Source organism: Stegodyphus dumicola, chromosome 2, assembly GCF_044657685.1.
Source record: "Stegodyphus dumicola isolate Sdum_Otavi_A_Nest chromosome 2, ASM4465768v1".
NCBI classification, from domain to species: Eukaryota; Metazoa; Arthropoda; class Arachnida; order Araneae; family Eresidae; genus Stegodyphus; species Stegodyphus dumicola.
The window spans coordinates 210225966-210251924 of record NC_140769.1 but is presented as its reverse complement, the minus strand read 5'-3'; the positions used below and the strand labels follow the sequence as shown (position 1 = coordinate 210251924).

At 34.6% G+C, this 25959-nt stretch overlaps 1 protein-coding gene across 16 annotated transcripts in view; it reads left to right on the top strand.

Annotated features, from left to right (window-relative positions):
* LOC146998813 (uncharacterized) overlaps nucleotides 1-25959 on the top strand; it is a 940238-nt gene that overhangs the window by 586527 nt on the left and 327752 nt on the right. For 2 of the 16 annotated variants that reach the window (XR_015039727.1, XR_015039731.1), the window contains one exon: nucleotides 1642-1689. The exons of 13 other annotated variants lie outside the window; for them this stretch is intronic. The gene's annotated coding sequence lies outside the window, so the exon portion shown is untranslated. Of the gene's footprint in view, nucleotides 1-1641; nucleotides 1690-5179; nucleotides 5195-25959 lie in introns of those variants that run through there. One more of the 16 variants, XR_015039728.1, reaches the window with a different exon arrangement.

Genomic DNA, 25959 nt, shown 5'->3' with positions numbered 1-25959 from the left:
ACTGATTAATTCTAAATCTCTATACAGCTCTACACAGTAAAAGAGTCACAGAAAAACGGCTCAGAGTAAGTTTGTAATCATGTAAGTCAGGCACAGTCTTCTCATTTTCACTTCGATTAAGGATTCTGTACATACTAGCATAAGAAATATATTAGTTCATGCAGTTTTATACGTCGATATTTATAGATAATTGTTTTGGCTATGTTTATTATAATCTTGTTCACCGTAACGGCTGGAGTGCCTAAACCATCATGCTGTGTAAAACAAAACTGAAATCTTCATCTCTGAATACTGTTCCACTAGTGTTTAAACCACTGAAATGGTGATTATGGTAGAACATCCTTTGGTAAAAATTTACTCTACGGTAACCCTTGGCAAATCGTTTCTTATTTTATATCAAGATCGTCACCTGGAAGAATCGCACAAATTTCAAGATGGCCAAAATAAGAAGTCAAAGGACATACACAAACTTGGTGTCCATGTACACATCGACCTATTTTAACTTAAAAAAAAAAAAACAGAAAACTGCACAAACTAGGTATTGTGCACTGCCTTAACTTTGCACATGTACACATTGATCTATTTTCACTTTAAGAAAACCAGAAAGTTAAAAATATCATGTTTACAAGAAAATATTCGCCACTGTCTTAACACACAGAGACAACCAAAAATACAAAAACAGAGAGGAATAAGTTACCAAAAATACATATTTTCTAACATAAAAATATTAAACAACAAAAAGAAAAATTAACACACAGAGACGAATAAATAAATGAAGCGTCATTTTTTTAACATACCTTTTTTTTCACATGCATACGTTTAGGCTTTCCACCACCATTTCCTCCATCCTCCAGGATAAGCAATTCAATTAAATTCATCGTCTGTTATTCACCTCAGACATACTCAAACGATGGTACCCACACCAAAATAATAGCAAGTTCAAAAATACAAGACCATACCACTTACGTGCAACCAAACATAGCAATTAAAAAGAATGGTAAGAACCAAAAACACGGGTCCGTACAAAAGGGTTACTATTACAAAATGTAGCCCAAAACTAAATTTATCACAACACGTTGGCAATATTTCCAGAAATAACCCCTTTATATTGACAAAAACTTATTTTTTCAAAGGCTATTTTCGCCAACATTATCAACATTACAATAACGGAAAAACTTATTTGTCGCAATGGGCTTCCAGATTTCACGAACAACCAATACCACTTGGCGATTTTTTCAGACAAAAAACAAGGTGTACCATACAGTAAAGATTAGCCGCATCTTGATTTACTACTGCTACAACATAAAATATACGTCTTTCGTAGATTTCTGCAGTTAAACTCAAAAGTTTAAAATTGCATTTTGCTTATCATGACCAGATTTTATTTTCTGCACGTAGTTAACAATTACTTATGTGTTGTCAGATAAATGTTACCAGATACAGTTAATTATTTTTTACTATCTCATGAGACAAGTTTTTTTGCTCCTGCAAGACAGCTTTACTTTGTGTTGCAAAATAAATTCCTTCTCACTCTTTTTAGACTTGCCTACACATTAAATTTTATGATTAGGTAAGATGTGATTATCATAATTTTGTTTCTCTCCTTATTTTGGCAACTTTATATGTTGATTCGTTATTTAGGTTACCTACCAGTGGCTGACTGATACAACTGCTCATATGGTTCAGCTGGTAGGTTGAGTTTAATTTCTGACATAAAAAATTTAAAAGGCATACCCCATGTTTATTTTACTATAATCGAATAGTCAAATTGAAGAAATAAATGAGCCTAAATAGATTGTAATATCAATGAACATTTTTAATGACAGAGATTAACTTAAACATAGTTGCATACAGCAGAGAAAAAAGGGCGAAGAAGTAAGAATGGTATACATATACATACATACGTAATAAACAGTTACGTCATCATACACCGCGCGGATAAACGCGAACGGCGCATGCGTCAGGAGAAGCTCTCTTAAGCTAAACGTCGTATTATAATTTATGATACAACACAAATAATGGCTACTCTGTTTATAGGTACTATATGTTAAAATATTTTAAAAGCTTCCTTTAATTTGCATTCTAATAGTGATTTGTTTAAATTTAATTATGAATTATATTCACATGTAGTAATTGCATTTTATTTATTTTTGGCAATGGCTAAGCTCCAGTTTAACTCCAGTATTTAGAGTTTTTATATACAGATGAATACATATTCCTCTTTTACATGGATATAAGATTATTTTTCAGGAATTTAAGGAAAATGTGATAAATTGGATTTATAAAAACTATTTTGAATTTTGAAAAGTGTTTTTCCTCTGTTAACCATAATATAGTGCCATAAATTTCTGAATGTGTTTAGTTTTCATCCAAATAAATAGGTTTACAAAAATTTGTCATATTAATAGTTATTGCAGGATTTAGCATTATTATAAATATTTATTATAACAGATTTAGCTGAACTACATGTTTAGTCTCTCTGCAGATGAAGTCAAAAGTAAGTGGTTAGATATTTTTCTGTATTCCCCATTACGTAAATTTATCTGGTAAATTACCATTACTTATATACTAAAGGTGAAAGAATAAGCTTTCCTTGAAAATACAAAAATTTTTAGACATTTAAAAAAATTGGTATACTTAAAAAAAATCTCAAGCTGCCACATATGCGAAACTGAAAATGTTATATATAAAATATTTCAGAAATATAAATATTTTCACTGTTTGTTAACTATAATTCACTGAATTTGTTATATATAATCACAGATTAAGGTAGCAGTGCTTTTTCTCACTGCGATTTCTCATGTATTTTGATTCATAAATACATAAATATGTTGTATAAATATTTTCAACATTTCTGATTTTTCGATAGTAACCATAGGAGAAGGATTTGAGACTATCTGTGTAAAGTAATTAGGTTTTAGATCATCACTACACCTTCATATACTTTCACTGGAAGTTTTCTCTGTATATATACTGGGATGTGACACTAAGCAGTTGACAGTATGTATTTAAGAGGTCAAAGGTATATTGTAATTAGTATTTAAAATCCTGATAACATCCCATACACTGTCGGTGGAACCTAGATAGGATGTCCAAAGGATATACTGGGATGTGACATTAAGCACTCGGGAAGATGAGTTTAGGAGGAAATTGGGATATTGTGGGATGTCCTGAGGATGTAGTAAGTAGGACTTTAAATCCTACCAATATCCCATACGCTGTTGATGGGACATAGATAGGATGATTTTTGGATAAAATGGGTTGTGTTTAGGAGGTGAGTGGGATGTCCTGAGGATGTAATAAGTAAGAGTTCATATCCTAATAACATGCCGTACGCTGTCGATGGGACTTAGTTAGGATGTCCTGAGGATATACTGGGATGTGACACTAAGAACTCTGGAGGAGGTGTTTAGGAGGTTCGAGAGATATTCCGCGATGTCCTGAGGATGTGCGCATACCCCGCGAGCAACATCTTCGGGATATCCCAGGCATGTTTTTGTGCTATGTGGGTTATTTGTTTTTTCATCAAACTTGTTTTCTGATTCCAGTTACATAGCTTTTAAGGCCAGAAATTCGTCAACAAGTTAAAGTAAATTTGAATGATAGACGTTAGATGCAGTTTTCACAAATAGTTTAGCTTTCTAACAAGGTTTACTCATCTCAAGCGAACATAGTTTGCAGATTAGGTTACCGTGCTGTTTGAGCTGTGACAGATTAACAAATAGAATATGGTCTTTGTGCTGAAAATACAGCAAAGTCTAATAGATCGATACCATGAACTATTAGACCAAAACTCTGTTAAAAATTAATGTTTCATTCTGCTCAAAAACACTAATCTTAAAAGCTATTGGTCTGAACCTAGAGGCCATCCAAGTAATCTTAGAGAGCCAGCAAATGCATTTTTCTTCAGTTATTTAGCATTATTATGATACTATTTATCATGTCAAGGATTTGTAAGAACAAAATCGTGAAAATCCTGAGGATTTTCATGATTTTGAATTCAAATTTATATTATTTCGATTCTCACCAAAACCGGAACTGAAAATTGTGATATTAAACAAATTCAGAAATTTGAAGTTATTCATTTGATTATTTATGACTTGGCATTAAAATCGTTATAGACTATTTGGTTTTCATAATTATTTTTTACTTTCACTGCTGCTTGTATACTCATGTTTAAAGAATCAGGGAACTTCCCGAATTAATACAATATACACATTGACTACAGACACCTTGATATATAAAAAACTAGATTTAAGGAAAAAATATCTAGTAACAAAGTGCAGATCAGTGTTTTCACACACGCGTTTTGATACCCAATTGAGACACTTAAACTATACCTGGCTAGTAGAGAAAAATAATATAAAACTGTTAAAATTAAGACTTGGATGTTGAATAAATCTCACAAATACTTCGTTTCTGTTTTTGAACAAATGCATGGTATTCTCGTTCATTACTGTCGAGGAATATTATCATTTGTCTCCGACAGCTCTTAAAAAAATCTGTCATAACACTTTACTAAAACAAATGCATGCAACTTATACGGATTCGAGTATTAAATATTTAGGAAAATTAGTTCTTCAAATTTCACATTTCTTTATGCAATACATGTGACATGGAAACAGGTTTCGATACGATATTGCTATGGATTTTTAAAAGTTTATTTCAAATTTGAAATTATTATGAGAAAAGTTATTACCAATTTCTTACTCAGTGGTTTTTTCGTACATTCTTGAGGTACATACATTATTAAAATTGCGAACTACAACACAATATTTAAGAAGAACTAACACGGCATTTTATGACGCCGCTAAGGAGTGCCAACATATGGACATTTTCAACCTATTTCACTATGAAATTTTACACGAGGACAGGCACCTCCGTCCATATGCCGCTTTTCTACTCAGTGGAAACCAGGATTTTCCAACATAATTTGTGTTTTTAAGTATGTAGTACTCTGAAAAACTTATTTGACTTGTAAATAATGATGTTTAGAAATCTTAGCCGGATGATCATGTGACACACACAGCCATGCCCACAAGATATTACTTATATTTTTCCTGTATATACTATTTTACTTTTTGGAATCGTATTTTATTTTCTGCATTTATGACTGCAACACACACCTTTTATGAACTGATTTAGTACTATTTTATGTATAACTATTGTAAAACTTCAGATTTACAGCGCTACGATGCCTGGATACCTCATCGCCAACCAGATGTCTTATCGCTCATCACGTGACATTGGTCACACCCCCTGCATCTGCTATCCTGTCTCCACGAGAACTACGTTCGGCATTTCCTTACCTGCAGCGCTCCTAGAAGCACCAAAGTTCGATAGCCGGAACACAACCTGCGATTTCGCAGGTTAATCGCGGCAAATAAAGCGAGTTGGAGTTGGAGACTGCAACACATAACAATAAATAAACATTTTGTTTTAAATGAAACTGCTTTGTCTTTTTAAGGCAGAGCGGTGGCTTATGAATAAATTCTATTTTTGTATTAATTTGTATGCTAGGTTCTGTCCCTAAATTATTTCTACAGTTTTATGCCCATCACAAAAGATAATAAAAATGTAAAGCTTATGTTTGATTTGCAGCGTGTTGAAGATTTTAATATTTTTTGATTAAAAATTGATTTATGCCTTCAAAAGCTGAATTATGTTTAGTTGAGGACCGCTTTTTATGTAGCCCTTTAAGACGGTCAGAGCATACGCTTGGTTTCAAGATTTCTTTCACGTGCGCGTTCGAAGTTTCATGCCGCATTTCGCTATATAGCTCCCCACCGTTCCCTGGGTATTTATGCCTGTTGCGATCCTTGCTGTTTTGTATTTTTTGAGTGATCGTTTTGCTGTGTTTAATTGCTGCGATATTTTTGGATTACTATGAATATTATTTCGGCCATAGATATTGAATTTTCCCGCTGGGACATTCTTCGAATTTTACGAGCTAAAATGGCACCAGACCTAGTTCGTAAGCCGATACCTCGTGCTCTTCGTATAAAGATACTATGTCCCTGGATGTGTAATCTTCTACTAATTTTTTTCGTGTGACACTTCAGACATTTTGGCTATTTCCGAATAATAAGATGTTCGACCATAATTATTTGGATAAATTATTATCTCTGGATGTTTCAAAATGTGATACTTCGCGCTGTGCACGTGTTGACTTGCTCATCGAAAATTTGAAACGTATCGGTATTGAAGCATACGCTTTCGCTCTTAAGGATAATATCGGTTCTCTGTTGCATTACTATAATTTACCTCAATCCAATGACCTTCAGGCGTGTGAGCAACAATTTCGTTGTGATAATTTCAAGAAAATTAACAAATGTGAAGACTGTTCTACTTCGATAATGGGTAAATTCGATTTCTTTTGCCAAGCAGAGAACGCGTATCATCAACGGGCAGTATCAAAGGAGTTCCTTGCAGTATGACCCTCGACATAACAGCCAATTTCAATATCACAGGGAAAAATTTAACTCAAAAATTTAGAGATAACCTCATTTAGACGCCATCCTGTGTTACACTTCAGATTCTGTATGGTGACAAAATATCATCTCTGAAAGATGCTAACTTTTTGCAAGGCTCCTCCCTAACTGCGCAGTGACATATTTATTCGCGATTACCAAACCAATTTTAGTTCGAATATCAGATATACAATTTACGAAATACTCGAATATAACTGACAAATGCCCTTCAGAATCACTTTCATTCAAAAATGTTTTCTTATATTACCGAAATTAATTTTATGCTTAGCTTTATGAGAAAACATTTACTATTTGTTTGAAACAATTGACACTTTAAATGATTAATCGTATTCTTGCAATGTTTACAAATCCTGTTTTTACATACTGGATATGTAGCATACAATAATTTATTTTTGTTAACCCATTAACCGCTGGTGTTGCGTTCACGCAACGGTCAAAATAAATGCGTATATAAATATAACTACCTAAAATATTTTATACCAGCAGATGATTTTGTGTAGGGAATATTATGAAGATTATATCTGTAAAAAATATTTGCCTTCAACAATTCATTTTGTTTATAATAATTAATCTCATACTTTAAGCAAATTTAAGCAAAATTATCGACCGTGTATTTTTGCTGAAAATATTTAAAGAAAGAATCGCCGTCTTTATGAGTGATCTATTTTTAGTCAATATCACCGTTTATCAGAACATTACATCACTCAGATGTTTAAATTTGATTTGGAAAGGAAAGGAAAATAAGTGTTGCGCTGACGTCAGCAGGAAAAGGGTAGTCGATCTTCTTTTTCACTCATTCCTTTCGATGTTCTGGTTCATGTTCTGGTTGTTTAAAAATGCCTAGAACGAGGTATCTTACATTAGAAGAAGCCCTACCCTTCAAAGATTTTTTGATGAAGAAATAGATGATGATAATGTTAATAATGACCAGAATGAAACTGATATTGTTGTTGTTCCCCCAGAAATTGCAGAATCTGGTGGCGAACAAGAAAGGAATGGCAAGACCTAGTATATTCAGCATTCAAAAACCATTGTATGGAGATGGTAGACATTTTATCGTAAAGTCCGTTGATAACAAAAGACTTTGTTGTAAAGAGTACCATAGCCAGACTATTTATAGATGCGAAGTATGTAATGTAGCTTTACATCATGATTGTAATCAAGCTTGTCATGCTTGAATCTTTCCATTGAAATAATCTGTATTTGTAAAAGAAATACAATGTATATTTTAATATTAAATTAATTAAAAGTAAAGTGATTTGGTAGATTTATAAAACGTTATACATCAAAAATGTAATCCTGCGCTCCACTCAAAAGAAACATCACACGAGTACAATCCTACTCACTAAACATCCGTAGTCTTATTCCGCTGACGTTGCGCGAACGCAACACTCGCGTTTTCCACAGGTGAGAGCATTTTTTTTTTTTTTTTTTTTATTTTCAATGTAAATTTATATTATAAATGCTTAATTTGATATTTGTTATTATTTGCATGAGAAAAGAAACATTCCTTGTAGTTTTGGCGATTAATGGGTTAATAAAGGTATTTTACCGTTTTAAATATGAAAGTCTTAAGATTCTCCTCCCCCGACCATAGCCTACTCACTTCCTCTGAGATTACACTTATTTTAGTATCATCTTTTCCTCTTTTTATCATTTTACGTCTCTACAATAGTTTTTATTTTTTAGTATTCCTTTCGCATTTGGTTATTAATGAGCAGAAACGGACGTTTGTCCCTGATGGGACATTAGACTCGAAACAGCATTTTTGTCGAAGCACTTATATCCGATGTATTACTTTTCATGTTGATCACACACGATATTATCGCGCTGTACTATATTTAAAGAAATTATATGAAACATCCCTGGGTTAGGTGCTCATTTTCAGCCCGTTAGATCCTCGTGAATGGAAAAAATAAAAACTGGAGCTATATTCCAGGAAAACACTTTTCACAATAAAATGTTCAAATTGCTAACTTTTGCCTCTTAGTTCTTTTATTTAAAGAAACAAGTCTGGATTGCCATACTGCTGTGAAAATTATTACTATAAAATAATTTTGAAATTTTCCTATATATTCGCACACTATACATTAAATGCAGCATTGTTGGCACTGAAGTTTCCAATCTACGTTCGGAATTACGTTGCTGCAACGCATAGAAGTAATAAACATGCAGAAAAATTTTCCAGCTGTGACAGAAAACATTAGAAAACCACCGCTTCATCTCTAAGAGACAATGCAGTTCCATTCCAAAAATGAGAAATAGAACATTTCTTGATGCGAAATCAAGGAGAGTATATAAAGTTTTATACCGTATAAAAAATACTCGAAAACTGATATGCAAAAAACGAGCAATATTTTTTAATTGAAAGTACAGGATTCGTTTTGTTAATATTAAAATACAACCATTGCCATAAAAATTTGTGTAAAGAGAGAGTTGTCAGAATTAAACGAAATTTTACATATATAATTATTACTTTGATATAAGTAAGTGATTAGAAAATCAAAGAAAAGAGGATAATTTATTGCAGAAAAAAGTACACATGAACGGAAGTTTTAGTACTCTGTTAAACCACCTGTAGCGCGAATGCACGATGCAATACGAGCGAGCATTGTGGCATACAAGTTCCGTACGGTGTCCTGAGACATATCGTTACACAGTTGCTGTAAATGCGCCTCTGCTTCGGCTAATCTCGTCGGCTGTCCAACTCGCCATCCCAAATGATCCCAGATGGACCCGCTTGATGACGAATCTGGGGATCGAGCAGGCCAGATAAGGATGGTAATGTGCCGAAGGCAGTCTTGTGAGATCCGTGCTGTGTGTGGCCGAGCATTGTCTTGTTGAAAACAGGCTTTTGGGTGCCCTGCCATGAGTGGCAACACATGTGGCTGAAGGATGTCATGGACGTACCGCTGGCCTACCATTGTGCCATGGATCAATATTAGGCGTGACCGTGTATCGTAAGCAATGGCACCCCTTACCGTCACACCAGCTGTGGGAACGGTCTGTCGCTGTAAAGCGGATCCAGGATTGAGGCGTTCACCACGAGTGCTCCACACACGAAAGGGATTGTCATCACTGGTCAAATTGAATCTAGATTCGTCGCTGAAGGTGACCTGGTTCCATTCCGTTAAAGTACAATCTTGTTGTGCGCGAAATCACTCGAAACGGAGGCGTCGTCGGGTGGGTGTAGTTGGCAGCACACGTAATGGGTGCTACTATACTGGATGTCCCTCAAACCAGGCGCTTTGCGATGGTTCGGGAAGACACAGGATTCCGTATTGAAGCAGCTGCCTGTGTCCGGATAGCGGCCAATGAGGCAGTTGGCTCTACGCGTGCATGTTGTATGATGTGACGGTCGTCTCGACGACTGGTCTGACCAGGTCGTCGCCCTGTAAATGACGTCACGCAGGCCCACAATAAAAATTAATGGAGAGCGAATTAAGATAGTGTCGAAACTCAGATACCTTGGCGTCATTTTTGACGAAAAAATGAATTGGATCCCCCACGTGCAAAGCCTTAAACTAAGGACAACTGCAATAGCTCGACAAATGAAGATGTTCTATGGATATAAATGGGGACTGAACCCCCACATATAAAAGGTGCTGTATTCCACAGTGGTAGAAAGAATAGTCACGTATGCTGCGGCAGTATGGGCCTATCCAATGCAAGGGAGAAAGGTTAAACACACCTTAATGCCATTCAACGACCCTTTGCATTGGGTATTACCCGGGCCTATCGCACCACTTCAAGCGAAGAAATTAATGTGCTGGCAGGCTTACTGCCCCTGCACATCCGTGCTGAGGAGGAGGCGGCACGACAGCAAGTCTTACAACTAAAAAAATGGTCACATTTGATGAAGAAATTTACTCCCCTGAGGAGTATGAGGAAAGCTGCAACCCGTTGGATGTACACCCAGCGGCTAAAGGAAGAGGGGTATACGTCTCGGTGAAGCCTAAGGATAATAACCAGCCACTTGGCCTGACAGCTTACACGGACGGGTCAAAGTTGGACTAGAAAGTGGGCTGTGCCTACGCCGCCATGAGGCAGGGTTCATCATAGAAAAATGGAAGGGCCGGCTCAGACAAAACAACAGCGTTTTCCAAAGTGAAGCCTTGGCCATATTGCAAGCAATCCACTATGTACATTCCATAAGATGCAGGCAGGCCACAATAAAAACTGACAGCTTGTCAACATTACATGCGATATGGAACCCCGACCATCCCTCTGAAATTATTCAAGAGATACAGAAGGCCCTTAGAAATAATCCAAATTTTAAGATCACATTAGAATGGATAAAAGCACACGAGGGCCATGAAGGGAATGAAATGGCAGATCAGCTTGCAAAGGAGGCCACCACAGAAACAGCAATAGCAGAGACAGTTATACCATGGCCGCGTTCTTACTTTAAGCGTACGCTGAGATTGAAAGCCATGGGGAAGTGGCAATGTGAATGGGACGAGAGCAACACAGAGAGGAGGACCCATTACTTCTGTGGTTATGTGGACACAGACAGAAATATAGCAAACACGCAGCTCGCAAGGTTTATCTCAGGGCATGGTCCCTTTCCTGACATTTTCTACAAATGTGGTTTCTGCAATACAAGTCAGTGCGCATGTGGAGAACCGGGCTCGCCAGAGCATTACTTGGAGACATGCCCGCTGACTGAGGGTCTCCACATTAGACTACCAGATAATAACAGACAACCGTTCTGTAAATATCTGATTAAGCAACGGCACCTAATTAAAAAGATTGTGCAGCTAATGGACAAATTAGCGGAACTTAATCTGGATTTGTGCCAAATTGAGCTCCGTCACATAAACCGTATGTTATCCTCAAAATAAAATACCCTATGCAACTATAAGATTTAATTTCAGCAGTAAAAATTATAGACCCAGAATCAATGAGAGTATTAAGAATGTAAATATGTAAATAAATATAATAAGCTCGCGAGTAATACTATATAAATTTGCATGAGTCATACCTTCAACAAGCAATACAAACAGAAATGTAGAGTGGTGCAAGCAAGCAATGTACAGTGCATCCCCCTCAAAGTACAACGTAAATATGCTCAGTGCAAATGTGTTTATTAAGCAAGCGTGTTAATCAAGTGTGTTTTCAAGTGTACTCCAATTTACTGGCACACAGCATTATCACATATGTACCCGAAAATGTGCACTGTATACTCGAAAATGTGCATATAGGCCATCCTTAATATAAGAAATCTTATGCAATCATAAGGCCCAATGGTATCAGTAAAGATTATACATCTAGTATTTAAGAGAATACTCAAGAATGTAACTATGTAAATAGATTTCATAAGCATCGCTTGTAATATGTAATATGCTCCGCGTAAGTAAATATGTAAATATGATTGATGCAAAAGTATTAATCGAGTGCGTCGCAAATTGATTTCAGCATAAATAGTGCAAATATGTAATTAAGCCTCCTCAGTCTAGCAAGCAACATTACAAGTGTTGCCTCAATGTGGAAAGAGAGTTATGTAATGGTGTAAATATGTAAATAAGTTTCTATTGATAGCAAGCACTATTACAGGTGCAAAAACAAACGTTCACAACAGGATATGAATATAAAACTGCAGCAAATAAGGGATGTGAATATAAACTGCAGCGAATAAGTTTAGCAGGAACCCGAGGATGGACGACACTATGAATGTCTCAAAGCTTATAACACATGAACTACTACCAATGAACCGAACTAATAAACAGAAATCCAATGACTGTACTATATGTATCAGTAATTACAGACAATCATATGTAATAATCGAATAACAATGTAACAAACAGAATTATAATGTACTAGAAAGCAATATAATGTGCCAGAAAGAAAAATCTGTATGTAAAACCAGAAAATGCATGTAATCATATGAGTAGCCATTGTAATGCCATCTGTATATTATTTCTATGATTAAATAAATAATGTGCCCGGGCGGTAGGATGGAGTGAGCTCCCGGGGGCAGTTTTAGACAGTAGGACCGCCACCGGGGTGAATTAGGCGTTGGGTTTGGGCGCCAGGTGTGGGGCCCTTGTGTGGCTTCACGGCTGTTTTAGATAAAGGTGGACGTGGTGCTACACCAATTAACCTATGGTGGAGGGGTGGTGCCCACGTCCTCCGTCGCATGTCCACTGGGTCGAACACCTCCTCAAAGAAAACTCAGAACGGCCAACCTGACGAGCTGCTCGCCGAGCTAACCACCCAGCTTCCATCATCCGGATGATTCTCCACCTCTCGAACTGTGACAGCTGCTGATATTGGCTTCGATGGCAGCGTAACGGCATGTCAACCTCAGCGTTTCCTGAGTAAAATATTAAGTACACTCAAACAATTCCTAGTTCCGCTGATATGCTAGAATTATCATGCGAACCTGCGTAACGTGATCCGTCTCTCTGAAGTAGTGCCGTTCGAAGCCTGGGTGTGGCATTTCTTGACTAACTGCTGTCGTGTTTGAAGGAGCGCTGAGGGTGAGGTAAGGAGTGTGACCATTGCCACGTGGGTGGGGAAATTTCAACTCATTGGTCTGGAGGAGTTTTGATTTGCTGTCCTGTGTCTCGTGAGTTGATAATGTCTGCTGATTTGTTGTGAGGATATTATACAGCATTTTTTACAAACAGTAATACAATATGAAACTTAAGATGGATAAGATAAATTTATTTACACTATATACAGGTCACGATAGCATTTCAATATTCGCAAATTAGTTAGGAAAATTTGTATCAATCATATGAGCTACAAAGGGTCTTAGTGTTCGATTTTCGTCTAACAGTTCATAATGGAAGGTAGCGAAATAGCTCAGAGTATCGCACTCAAGGGCTTTCGTAAAAAAACCTTCATTTCTTCGATTGAGATATTTTTACGTCCAATTTGAGGTCTTTATGCAGCTGGTCGTTACGCACGTAATAGTGTGCATTAATTACCAGACGGAGAAATTTAGATTGTAAAATTTTCAGTTTACAGATGCTCTTATCCGTAACCACAGCGCAAGCAGATGAGGCGTAAATTAGGATAGGCCTAAAGGTTAAAGTATAAATAAGTTTTTCTTCTTCAGGTCCACTCTGGAATTTTTCTCTATCATTGAGAAGACACTCAAACAATCTCTGCTTACCTGTTTTATACCCCAAGAAGAACCAAGTTCAACGCCATCAAGTGGCATTACGCAATTGGCTATTTCTAACGCTGCATTTCTAAGCATTTCCATATTTACCCGACATGTATCTTCATGCCAAATCTCCTTACGATCTCACAGTTACTTCTTGGTGTGCAAATTTTTATGGCAATGAGTGTATATTGCGTTGGCATGTGGATGCCTGTTTCCAGAATTCCCTTTGTTGCTGTTTCCAGCTATGTGTTCTGTATGAATCTACAGATGTTGATGAACGCTTTACTCAGATTACCATATTGGGTTTGATTACCATATTGCGCACCAGTACATTAATTATAAAAATTTGCAATCACAGAAATAAAAGCAATAGATTTGTAAAGATATATATTAAGGCAAATTCCTTTCTATTATTAAATTGCATTAAATATGAAAATTATTTGAAAATAATTGTAGTATCAGTACATACGGATTTAAACTGCTCTGAAATTTTGTTTGCACTGTTATATACAATTTTAGAAGCTATTTCTATACGCTCAGCATGTGAGGGTCCCACTAGCAATAGAGAATTAAAGTCGCTGGGCACTAGTTCCAATCCACGCGAACGAAAGGGCCAGCTGCAAGGGCGTTTTCTTGATTTTGACTTTCTGCATGCCTTCGTGATGTAACAATAGCATACTCGGAGCGTATTCGAGAGATCCTGGTTCGAGTCCCGGCTGCGGTATTGCTCAATTTTTATGTTTTCACTACGTGATCAGTGCTGGTGTTGTGTTGTACCCCGACAACATCTGACGCATACGGCGAATTCCATAGGTGTCTGAGCCTCCATCCTATAGCTCCCATGTTGCTTTCAAGTATTTCCACTGGTTCTTGCATCTGAAGACTTTCCTGTCCGGGCATCACTTTACCACAAGAGAAATGTTGCAGGCAACTATGACAGGCTGCCTTCCTTCCCAGGCGGCAGACTTCTATGAGACTGGACTGCATATACTTAACCGACGATATAACAATTGATACAGTTCCGATGCTTGTTATGCTGAGAAGCAGCTGAAATATAGCTGTATCTTTTGCAGTAGGTCTTTAAAAGTTATAGTGCTTTGTTTTTTTTATGGTGTGCGGAAAATTGATTTTTCAGATGACCCTAGTATTGTTTAAATAATCATCATCTAAATCAGTATCTAACCCATTGAAATGATCATCTAAATATAAATCTTCAAAATCCAATCAAATTCATCCGCTAAATTTAAATCAGCATCTAAGTCAGCTAAATAATCATAACTATCCAAAAGATATCATCATTTCAAACCATCATATATATATCATTTCATCATCATTGAAAACATCGCCAAATTAAGATAAATCATCATCGTTCAAATTAAATAAAAAAATCAGTATAATCTAAAGCTTCATCATCAAGAACACCATTCTCATTTGATCAGTATCTTCATCATCTAAACCATGTAAATGATCATCTAAATTTTTATCTAAATCACCAGAATATAGATTATAAAATTATCACCAGATAAATCAAAATTATCATCTAAATCATTTAAATTATCCCCATCATCCAAAACATATCATCAGGTTAAACCGTCGGTTTAACATCAGTTTAACATCGTCACTAACCTCATCGTCGAGATAGATAAATTATAATCCTCCAGTTCACCTAAATAGAAAGCAATGTAACCCAAATCATCTTCTTCTTCATCGTCATTTAACCATCGTCTCCACTGCCGAAACCCTCTAAACTATTCTATAGATCACTATCATATCAGCTATAAAATCCTCATCAGTCAAATCTATATCATCATCAAAATCATCTAAATATTCCTCACCACACAAAACACATCATCATTTTAAACCATCGGATCACTATCACCATCGTCAGAATAAAATAAACCACAATCACACAAATCACATCATCATTCCCATACTAATCATACGAAACTATATATCATCTACACCATCATCAATGAAGTCGTCAAATAAAAAAAAATCACCTAAATACAAAGTACTATCACCTAAACATTTATTACCATCATGCTCAATTAATCATATTCTTCATCACTATAACATATAATCACGATAACTTAAATAAAATATCATCAGCAGTTAGTGTAAATCCTAATCCTTAAAATTCCAGCTATATTATTTAAATCATCATCATTTAAATCAAGGTTTTTTTTTTTTGGTGTTTCGCTAGTATAACATCAAAACGAGCCACTTTCATTTAGATACATACATGTACAGGTAAAAGTGTTGGAGCTTCATTAAAGATTGCACATCTATAGCTCCCAATCACTAACCGAATAGAGCACGGACGGAAGCCCAGAAGAAGAATAAACCTGCTGATAGTTCTTTAAAGAGAGATTTAGAAGTTAGTTTTTAAGTGAGGAGGACAAAAAGGGAGAACGGTTAATAGAAGAAATGAAAAAAACTAGAAAAAGGGTCATTAGAAGGTAGTAGTAATATTGTAGTGGGTAAATCAATTATTAGCCCATCGGATGAGACCAGAACTCGAAACTTTGTGCTGTTGGGAAAGGAGGGAAATCTAATAAAACAGGTTTTACATCAAGCTTGTATAGAACATTAGCAGCTTCGTCTGGCTATAAATGTACCGGAAAAATGGCTGAAAGAAACACCAAACGGTAAATTTAAAAACAGCGTAGAATTTTACTCTGCAGAACAACTTCATAAAAAAAGTTATTACGTGTAACAAAACTACAATGAAATAAGCAATATCCCTTAATACAAATATTAATTATCCTAATAAATAAATTAACCAACTTCTCTTTGCAAAATCTTAAGAACTCAAATGGTATAAAGGAGGTTAAGAACTTTGTTTCCTAAAAAAATCACTCAGAACTTTTCAAAATCTTAAAAACAGTGAAATGAGCAATAAATAACACAAAATAATACAAGAAACAAAAAATTTCTTGAAAACAAAGTATAATTAATGATATTTTATCTTATATTTTCAAGAGAAAAAAATTACAATGAAATAAGCTATATCTCTTAATGCAAATAATTATTAACCTAATAAAAAATTAACGAACTTTCCGTTTAAGAAAAAAAAAATATGCAAAACTTTTCAGTATCTTACAAAAAGTGAAATAAGCAAAAAATAACATGAAAACAACTCAAAAAACATAAAATTCCGCGCAGAATTTTACTCTACAGAACAACTTTATCAAAAAAAATTAATAAAAATGTATTATATATATATATATGTGAAGAATTTCAATCATTTATGCTGTGTTTTTTTTAGCAGCACAAAAACGAGCAAGATTAAATAGTGTACTCAACAGCCAAGTAAGAACATATTTTAAGAAATTATTATTTTTTTTTTGAAGAATCATAAATGTAGTCTTAGCTTAAATTATCAGATGATAAGTTTAAAAAACAGGATCCATTTATTATTATTCAGGCGAAATAGCAGTTACAAAAATCAGATATGCGGAGTAAATAAAAAAGAATTACTAATAACTTTTTGTATGAAGTTTACTGCATCGTAACATTTAACAAAAAGCCCCGATATTCCTTTTGCGAGTCTTTTTATAGCCTCTGGAAAGGCGGAGCTTCCAAAAATGACGTCAGCCAATCCAGTTCGCTTTAAATATTTCGAGAACATTCTATAACTGTACGTGTAGAAAAGGCGGGAAAAACAACTTGACTACGGGGCTGTGGATTTAATTCCGCGTACTTTCAAATAAGAGCACGTCGCCATTAAAAATGAAAAGACATACAGATAGAATTTCAAGTGTATTCTTGATTATGGAATATTATTATTACATATATATAAATGACAATGAAATATGCCAATCTCTTAAAAACAGTGACATAAGAAATACGATGAAAACTTGTTGCCAAACCCATATTTCTAAAACAATGGTGTATTGGTGTGTATTTTAATTATGGCAAAGCACACTAGAGCTATCTGCCTAAGAGGAGGGATGCCTTCGTGGAGGACTTTCTAAGGGAAACTTGGTCGTATACACGTGGGGAAAACCACGAAAACACCCATGCAGCCAGCCCGTTCGCGGGATTCGAACCTCAGACCGAACTACCAGTGTTCAGCGACTTTACCGCTCGGCCGCTGGTGCGCCCTAAAAGAATGAAACTATTCAAAATGATGCGATTTCATCAAAAATCTATCAACAACAATAAGACAGGAAAATTGTTTCCAAAATCACATTTTTAAAGATGTGAGATGTGCGAAGTGTACTCGGAAACTTCATTTAAAAATTTTTTTAAAAGTACAAAATATTATCAGTTTTCCAAAATTACTTTTGTAAAAGCAGTCGCAAGGATGAAAGTTTAACGTGTCCAAAAATCAAAGAAAAATAAACTGTACATTTTTAAAAATAAACTTTTTTAGAAAATATCCCTTTGAAAATGTGTTAAGCTCCATTTGTTAAATAAAATCGTATTTAATCGATTTATTGAAACAAGAAATATATTTTAAAATCGTAAAATATCTAAGTCCTTACGTTTCATGACTATTTGAAAATGGAGTGTGTAGAGTAAAATCTCGCTTTCCTATAGGCCATTATGTCTCAAAACGACGCGATTTCGTCACAAAACATAAAATTAAAAAAAAATTCGAATTAGAATTTCGAAACAATCGCTTCGAGGTGCACTGGCCCTTGTCTAGATACACCTATGTAGCAAATTTTGTAGCCGTGTGTCTATTAGCTTACGCGCAGTGCAAAGGAAAGAAACACACAGAACACACAGACAGACTCTTTCTTTTATTATATGTAGAGATATCATATGGCAAATTTGGAATAATTCTTAAAATAGAAGAAAAATATATGTAGAATAATACATCAAGTATACAATAACACATAATGTGCCATTATAATAAAATTATAATTTTGAATAAAGTGCTAAAATATAGGATAATACATGATGAATCATATAATAAAATTAATAAAATATAAGTATAACATGTAGAAGAGAATAAAATTGTATTTTAGAATTCATGATCTCAAATAGTTTTCAGTATTCATTAGGCAGAGTTCATAAGTCAGTAAAGTGTTCATGATTAGAGAGATCATAAAAAGTTCCTCGTTTAAGTTCATATATTTTACATGATTCATACAATATTCATAGCTCATTTTTGTCATGACACAGCAAATCAGTATCATGACTCACCTATTCAGTTCTAGTTTACTCTCACGACTCAATTTTTATATTTCATTCTGTTTATTATGGATTTTGCAAGGCTTTTTTTATTACGATCAGTAGAAATAAGTATTTGTGACAAAGATCGATAATTATCTTAAAATTCTACAAGGGTGAAAATTAAATATTTTGTTATATTTCGTCTGTTGTAGATGGGGTTACTCTGCATGGATTTAATCCAATTGTGTTAAGTTTTGGTGAATTTGTTTCATATTAGAATGAACATGTTGAAATTTGCTGATCGTTCTTTTGAATGATATATCAATATTTCTGGGTGCGCGAACAGGATACGTTTTCTTGAGAGGAGATGAGAAAAGATAGTGATCACTGTCTCCTTTCTAGCAGCATATACAGAAGTCAGTGTCTATTAAGTTTCTTTGACGAAAATAAACATGATATGGCCCATGGCCAGTAATATTACATGTTAAAAAGGATTTTGTACTCTTGGTGTCAGTATTGCAATAGGGGTAGAACTAGTAATTTCGTCGACCTGTAGATGCGTTATTCCATTGTTCTTGGCATATTTGGGTAATTTGTTCTTTTATGGAGAATCGAAGATAAGATTTGGGAAATTTCGTATATAGGAAATTGCTTTCTTGATTAGGAACAGCTTCTTTGCAAGTTTGTCGAATGTTTCGTTACCGGCATTTCTGGTATGGCCTCTTATCCATGATATATGAATTTTTAAATTATCTGTTTCTTAGAGAGGTTATTGATGTCATGAGCAGTAAAAGACTGATTTTCTGGGTTAGAGATAGCATAGATGGCAGATTGACGGTCAGTATTAATATTTGATTCTATAATTAAATACTTCAATTGAATTGTTTTTAGTTTTAGTTTTTATTGATGTTTTCATTTTTGGGTGTGATACAGCAGGAGATGTCTATTGTAAGGAGCAGGGCGCATTTCGTAATCCTCTGTGATGTATATGGTTTTGTTATAAGTAATATTATGGCGAAGTTGATATATTGTAGAATAAATTGCTTCTTGAATGGATTCCACATGGAGTAGAATAGTTCCAGCTAAGATATTAAGAGCAGTACTGGAGGTAGTTCCAAAGCCTCTGGTAATATTAAGCGTAAATTGTCGTTGTGTTGAGGTAAGAATTTTTTCTTTTCTTGTTGTTATAGGGAATGGCCAGATGGCAGAGCCGTATGTAATAATTTTGGTTATTACTGTACGATATAGTAATTTGGTGATATGGCGATTTAAACCCCAGTTTGTGCCATGCACATGTCGAAGATTTTGACTTATAGAATGTGTACGAATTTTAAGTTCTTTGAGATATTCGATAAAATTTTGTTTTGATGTATTATAATTTCCTAGGTATTTGATTGATTTAGTATGCTTGATTTTTTTTGCCATTTATTTTAAGAGAAAGTTGCTTAGTAAGATTTTGTCCAGGTTTATTATTTGTCATGATTCTAGATTTGGAGGATGAAATATCAAGTTTAATTTTCTTGCATTCTTGCTGGAATATGGCTATTATTTCTTGACAATTTCTTCGAAGGATTAAATGGGACCTTCCACTAATAACAAATGCGACATCATCGGCGAAAGCAGTAATTTTAGCAAAAGGAAGCCAGGCACTTTTTATAATTTTATTAAATGTAATATTCCATAATTCTGCGCTCATACATGCGCCTTGTGAACATCCACGAACTTGTTTTCTTCTGATTAAAGTATTATTATATAAAATGAGACTATGCCGATTATCAAGGAAATTATTGATAATTTGATAGATATTATAAGGACATTCAATATTTCTAAGTGCTTCTTTAATTGAGGGCTGCCATAATGAATCAAAGGCTGATTTAAGATCTAAGCTGATTATTGCGGAGTGTAGGTTATTGATTTTATTAACATTGATTTGGTTTAGGACTGCACTGGTTGCATGAATGGTAGATTTTTGCTGCCTAAATCCCTACTGATTTTCATTAATGAATTTATGATGGTGAAAATGGTATTCAAGTCTTCCTATAATACAACGTTCAAGAATTTCTCCAAGAGCTTGAAGAAGGTTAATTGGCCGATAGGAATTAGGAATATGAGGAACTTTTTTCGTTTTGAGGAAGAGTGTGATTTGTCCTGTTTTTAAGCAGTCTTGAAAAATACAAAGTTGAAGACATTTATTGCAGATTAGAATTAGCTTACGATTAGTTTTATGTATAATTTGGATGCAGATTCTATCTGGTCCAGGAGCATTTTTGTTATTGAGTTTTTTAATAATTCGATTGAGTTCCATGGATGTAAATGGGATATCATTTTCGTGGAAGTAGATTAAAACGAATTAATCTTTGTTCAGTTGAATCATCATATATGCTTTCGTTTGGTAGAATAACATCTAGGATGTTTTCTAAAGTCATCTTCGTAACATTTTTATCATTATTTCCCGTATTAGTGACTGTAAGTTGCGTTGGGTGGAAGATTTTGTTGGTTTCAATTTCGTACAATGAGCCATACGTATCCTGGTTGTTTGAACAATAGTTGCACCATGCTTAACGTTTTGCAGATATTATTTGCTTTTTATGTGAGGCTTTTCGTTTTTTGTATTTTTGAAGTAGGTTGAGTCGTTCTTCATCAGTTTGCGATGATTTAAGTTTTCTTGATCTTTTGAAGAAGGTACGTTCTTAGGTATCTTGAAACTTTCTGATAAGTTCCTTGGTAATATTATTAAGTTCTGTTTTAGTTGTACACAGAATAATAGAATTTAGAAAGTCATTTGAAATTGGATTGAACTTTCTTTTCTTTGTTATTATTGATTTTAAATCTTGTAAGTGCAGTAAAGGACGTATATTCAGTTATATCAAAAGAGATATATTTGTTATCAGATTCAGTGTTCATTTAGTATTGATCTGTTGTTAATTTTATTATCAAGATGTGTTGTAGAAATAAGAAGATCAGTCCAATCTTTATTGTAGGTATTATCAAAGGTAGGTCGGTCAGTAAAATGATTATGTAGAATGAGATTGTTTGCATTTAAAAATTCTTCAAGTATTTCTCCTCTGTGATCGGTTTGTAAGTATCCCCATTAAGTACTATGGGAGTTAAAGTCTCCACTAAAACATGCGGACTATTATTATTGTTGTAAGATTTCATTTAGTATGGATAAGGTTTGATTTGGATTTTTGACGGAGATATATAGATACTAGTAATAAGAAGCTGAGATGCATTAGTATTGATTGAAATTGTGATTATATCTCGAGTATTAATAATTATTGTAGAATTCCATTCATTGTTTGGAATGAATATGGCTGTACGAGGAGTTAAAACAGCAGTTGAAGCATGACGTTGAATAATTGCCCAGTTATTTGGACTTCTTACTAATTTGCCAGTGATGCAATAATGTTCTTGTTTTATAATAAAATCTGCCAGATAATCTACTTGATACTGACATAGTTGGTCGGTGGCGGTCTTTGCTCTTTGAAGAGTTATTTTGAGAAAGCGGATGCCATTGTTATTCTTTTTATTGAAGGAAAGGGTCTATAGATAGTCTGCAGGATCTTGCATTATTGTTGATAATATGTATTGGATTTTACTCGTCTAACTTCTGTTTGATATGTGGACCAGGAAATAGCTAAAGCTGGATGTTTACAGTCAAATTTTGTTTCATACTTTTCATTGTTAATCCAACAGTTTATGCAGTACGGAGTTTGGGAATAACAGCAAGAAACATGATATTTTCCGCCGCAGAATGAGCATTTTGGTTTGTTTGTCTTATGAGAGAAATCCTGACAGACTTGACATCTGCGTACACCGATAAACTCGGTTATTTTATTGGTGCGCCATCCAATATATATTTGTTTTTTACTCATAAGATTTTGGAAAGTTTGACCGTGACATTTTATGATCCATTTATCAGTATTATTTTGATCATTCAGTTTAAATAAAGGTCTTAGCTCGGAAATATTTGATTATGTTTCTTGGGCTATAATTTGAATCAAGGCGTCAGAGTTGAAATGTTTTTGGAATATTATGAATTGTACATTTTGGTATTCTGGCTTCAGGAAATTTTACGTTAACTATATCTTTTACAACTGTTTTGGCAATGAGGTTATAGCTGATTTTTCCTATACCTTCTGGCTTATGACAGTGTATTGCAAAGCTTCCTTGAAGAAAGGTGTTTATTCTTTTGACGTTGATATTTAATGCTTGCAGTGGTATTATTTGCAGTGGTATATGATTTATTTGTTCTATCTTTCTTTTTCGGGTCTTGCTTCGTTTGGTCATTAAATCAATCGTTCTACAGTCGTTATCCAGTTCTGGCTCTTTTCGGTGTTCATCCGGTTTCCTTTTCGGGTTTGACAGTTCTTTTTCGGTTCCAGCTTGTTTTTCAGATTTGGATTCTTTTCCGTTTTTTGCTTCTTTTCCAGGTATTGCGTCTTTTCTGACTCGTCTATATTTTCCAGTTCTGGCATCTTTTCCGGCTCTTGCTTCTTTTCCATTTTTTGCATTTTTTCCAGTTTCTTCTTCATTTTCAGTTCTTTGTTTTTTATTTTTTGCATTTTTTCCAGTTTCTTCTTCTTTTTGAGTTCTTCTTTGTTTTTTAGTTTTTGCATTTTTTCCAGTTTCTTCTGCCTTTTCAGTTCTTCTTTGTTTACTTGTTTTTGTATCTCTTCCAGTTGTTTCTCCATTTTCAGTTCTTCTTTCTTTTCTAGTTTTTGTATCTCCTCCAGTTTTTTCTTGTTTTTTAGTTCTTCTTTCTTTTCTAATTTTTGAATCCATTCCAGTGTTTGCTTCTTTTTCAGTTCTTGCTTCTTTTCTAGTTCCTGTTGCTTTTCCAGTTTTTGTTTGTTTTTCAGTTCTCCCTTCTTTTCCAGTTTTTGCTTCTTTTTCTGCTCTTGTTTCATTTTCAGTTCTTGCTTCTTTTCCAGTTTTTGTTTCGCTTCCTGCTCTTGCTTCTTTTTCAGTTCTTGCTTCTTTTCCAGTTCTTGTATCTTCTCCGGTTCTTGATTCTTTTCTAGTTTTTGTATCTTTTCCAGCTTTTTCTTCTTTTTCAGTTCTTGCTTCTTTTCTAGTTTTTGTGTCAATTCCAGTTTTTTCTTCTTTTTCAGTTCTTGCTTCTTTTCCAGTTTCTCCTTCTTTTCCTGTTCTACCTTTTTATTCAGTTCTTGTTTCTTTTCCAGTTCTTGCATCTTTTCCGGTTCTCGCTTCTTTTCTAGTTCTTTCTCGTTTTCCAGTTTTTGCTCCTTTTCATGATCAGAAGGAGGGTTTTCCAATCTACAAAATAATCAGTATATCTTTATTTCAGTAGTAAAAAAGTGAAAGTAATGCAACGACGATCACGTTTAACATGTACAACACTTCCATATTTAGATACTATATAACACTTTGGGCTCAGTTTCATAGAGAAAAATCTCCCCGTAGGTTTATTGTTTGACAGAATGTTTTTCTACAAAGGGCGAATTTGTTGTTTTCGTTATAAGGACCTAAAGCCAAGCAAAGAAGTTAAAGAATTTGGCGTGATTTGTATGCAATAAGCTACCACCATGAATCTCACGTAGAGCGTGATAATTTGCAAAGTTTCACTGCCTTACTTTTCCTTACTTAATTTTTACATATGTTGTAATAATAATAATAGTAATAATAAACAGGTGTCTTAAAAACAGAGGGAAAGAATGGCGAAAATTGCAAAATAGGAGGAAAAAATGAAACTGAAATGAAAAATGAAACAACTACAAACAAAGGATGGAAAAAGCATTTTAGAAGATATACACCTAACGTACTTTCTGAATCAGCAAAACCTGTATTTAAACGAGTATAAGTTTGAGAGCTTTAGATTCATTTATTTTTTGAATCAATTACTATTTCTTACGCATGCCAGATATTTTAAATTTCTTCAATTTTTGTATAATTTACTTACGTATTTTGTATTTTAACCTTTTCTTATTATTATCCCAGTAGAGGTAACCTTACACATCATTAAATTATCTCCGAGTTTCATCATTTAAGTCATCTTTCTCTCAGAACAATCTCTTTGCATCGCTGGCTGCACAGGTTTCAAATTTTCTCTCGTTATTCCAAATTCAGAACATTTTGCTGGTCTATTTCGTCGTCCAGCAGAGCAGCACTAGTAGTCTTGCCACCATTTGTATTGAATTGAAAATTTTATTCTCATTCTTCAGTTACATTCTTTAAGTTTTAATCATTTATACAGGAAGAAAGAAAGAAATCAAACTCAGTAAAACAAATTAGGAAAAGAAATATCTGTTTTCTCCTATATTTATTGTTCCCTGTAATTTCTTTTGCCTGGTCCATTAAATTTATTGAAGGAAAATTTGCTAAGTTTTTCAGAATGTATTTCCTAAATCCTTATGCGAATTAAGCCTTTCGGAGCGTTTCGGCTACACTTTAATGGTTTTTAAAATGTAATGTTTGAATATTGACAGCTGCCTATACTGAAATATTTTCTCCATAGTCTTTAAAAAAAGAAGAATTAAAGTTCCAGGAGATTTTTTTAATGAAGGACACACATTTCTTATTTGAAGGGCAAGAGGAAAAAAAAAGATATTTTCGGATGGGAATATGTAGCATTGTAAACACCGTGTTTGTAAATTTCATCATATAGTAGCGATGCTTGAGTCATAAGTAATTATGCACATATATGAGAGAGACGACATCGAGGAAAAATGAAATGGCAAAACAGGGCCGAAACAACTTTCCTGGCCGCTACAAACAACACAAAACACAAGAAAGAACGGACACCAATTATGCTTAGCACAAGAGAAATTAAAAAATAGGAACAAAATTAGACACTTATGGACCTCAAAGAAGGTGTTCGAAATTACGACCTGCACCCTGATGCAGGTATCACATCTCTCGCACATCGACCATAAGATGTTCTGGAAAATACTGTGCATCCTGAGGACTTTCCCAGCAGCTGCCACGATATGTGCCACAAGTTCCTGTTGGACTTCTAACAGGGATTTCGTGCACTAATGTGTTGACGTACCCCGAGCGGAAGTGATAATGCAAGTGAAGTCTCGTGATCTTGCTGAACAATGCACTGGACTACCCCTACCAAACCCATGTTTAGGATACTTTCCTAAGGAACTTTCGAATACTTTCTTTGATGACGATCCAATGTTTTTGTTCTTATTTCATAGTTTCCGCTGCGCTAAGAATAATAAAGAAATATCTTTACTCTGTTCGTACCCTATTTTT